Raw genomic sequence first — 2,738 nt, forward strand, 5'->3', positions numbered from 1 at the left:
TTATCTCAGCATCTCATTTGGATCTTACTTTTTTTTTTTTTTTTTTTAATCAACTGTGTAAGTAGTTGCTATGGCCTGAATTGTTCGCCTAAAATGCTTATGTTGAAGCCCTAACCTCCACTGTGGCTGAAATTGGAGTAAGGAAGTAATTCATGTTAAATAAGGTCATAAACTGGTAGGATCATTGTCTTTATAAGAGGACACACCAGTGTGGGCGAGTGCACTCTCTTTCTGTCTCTTTTCTCTCTCTCCCACCATGTGAGGACACAGCAAGAAGGAGTTTATCTACAAGCCAGGAAAAGAGTCCTCACCAGGAATAAAATCTGATAGCAACTTCATCTTTGATTTCTTAGCCTCCAGAATAATGAAAAAAGAAATTTCTGTTGTTTAACTGACTAATATAACAGTTCCTTGTATTATATTTCCATTGTTTGAAAATAGCTGGAGGGTTTGTGTTTTCCTGCCAACACTGACTGACAGAAATTCTTTATATTTTTGATACCATACAGTATGTATTGAGACCCTATTATGTGCCTAACTTTCTGCAGAAGACACAATATTCATTTCCTTATCTATTTCTCCCAATAGCACTGTAATGTATGACAAAATGATATGACATAAGGAGCACAGGTTTTGAATCACTTAGATTAATCACAACTTCTCCCAATTACTAGCTGCATGACCTAAGAAAATTTAATCTCCCTAGGCCTTGGTTTCCTTGTCTGTAAAATGGATCTAATAATAGTACTAACCTACTAGGGCTTTTCTGTATTTAAATGAGTTACTCTATGTAAAGTGCTTAGAATATTTTTAAGCATATAGTAAGCCCTCAATAAACTTAACTGTTATTTTTAGCTACAACTTATTTGTGTGGTTTTTGTTTTTTGGTGTTTTTTGGCAGCTGGCCGGCACAGGGATCAAACCCTGGACATTGGTGTTATCAGCACCATGCTCTAACCAACCAAGCTAACCGGCCAGCCCTACGTACAATTTATTGAGTGCTAATTATGTTCCAAGCACTGCATTAGGAATGTAGAGGCAAATAAGAAACAATCAAGCCTTCAAAGAGTTTCAGTATACTGTACTAATAGAGGTGAACACCTGAACTGGTAATTATAATAAAATATTTCAAGTTTATTGATATTATGAGAAAGTCATAATCAACAGTCATGGCTTAGGAGGCATTTGTCAAGGTTTGTATCTCAGTTCTGCCAATTACTAACTGTTTGACTCTGGGCAAGTTACCTAACTTCTCTAAGCTTCAATTTTCTCACTCCTGCAGACTGACAATAGTAATAGTATCTACCTCAAAAGGATGTGGTGAAATGAAATGAAATAATAAAAGTACAGTTTCTGGCATAGTTCCTGGAAGATGACATGCACTCAGAGAAAAATAGATAAAATATTTTTTATCATTAATAGAAGAGCACAGAATAGGGGTACCTAACCCTGCCCAGGGCTCCTCCAAGTCTCCTACTCCTTGGCAGTCACTCTGATCTACTTTTCAGTAATGGCCTTCCTTACTTTTCCTCCTCAGAAGAGGAGATTGAGTCTATCACGAGTTTCTAGTATGAGTATAAATTAGTACAACCACTTTAGAAATTAATCTATTAAAGCTAAACATAAGTAAACAAAGCAGTTTCGCTCCCGTGCATACCCAGAGATGAGTACGTATATGCACCAAAAGACACTTAAAAGAATGTTTTTAGCAGATTTATTCATAATAGTGTCGAACTGAAAGTAAATCTAATGTCTATCAACAGAGTAATGGATAAATACATTGTGATATATTTATATACAGTGAAATACTACATAGCAATGAGAATAAACTACAGCTACATGCAACAATATAGATGCACCTCACAGACAAAATGCTGAGCAAAAGAAGCCAGAGTGCATATGTTGTTATTCCATTTAGAGAAAATTCAAGAACAGGCAAAATCAATCTATGGTCATAGAAGTCAGAAGAGTGGTTATCCTTAGGGGGTATCTACGGAGAGGGACCCAGCTCTCCAAAAAAAAAAAAAAAAAAAAAAATCAAACCCTGATTTCCACACTGCAAATACTATAGATTTCAAGCTACCAGTGTAGTGTAACTGAACACAGAGTTGGAAGGCATGTATGTGTGTACAATCTGCTCTGGCAAGTCGGTGTGAGCCAGTCCCAGCACACCACTGGGAAGTGTCATGAAGGGACTTTCTGGTGTGCTGGAAATGTTCTATACCTTGATCTGGACAGTGCTTACACAAGTGTATATATTCACAGAGCTATACACTTAATATTTATTCACTTTACTGTATGTATATTTTACTTCGATAGGAAGCAATATTTTTAAATGTTTCTGAGAACTACAAAGAAAAAGAAATTATAACTATTGTGTCCCAGAGGTACCAGAGATTCAATGGCCGGGAGGTAGGCACTTAGATCTTCTCGTCCCCACAACAGGTGTGTAGCAAAGGAAGGACAACATTAGTAGTCATTGACATACATACAATAAAAAAGAGATGGCAACTCTTAGCTAGACTCCTCTCAATTATTTCAACTTCAGACTTAATTCAATCTTATTACCAATGGCTAATATACCATAAAAAAGAGAGTTGTTGCTGAAAATCCCAGATTTACTACCTTGACTATCTATGGCCCTGTCACTTAAAGAAAAAGATTATTCCACTGGGTGGCTCCAGATGAACATTTTAAGCACAGTACCACCTGAACAGAATGATCAGACACAAAAAAGC

The sequence above is a fragment of the Galeopterus variegatus genome, unplaced genomic scaffold, assembly GCF_000696425.1.
Source record: "Galeopterus variegatus unplaced genomic scaffold, G_variegatus-3.0.2 Scaffold2571, whole genome shotgun sequence".
Classification (NCBI taxonomy): Eukaryota; Metazoa; Chordata; class Mammalia; order Dermoptera; family Cynocephalidae; genus Galeopterus; species Galeopterus variegatus.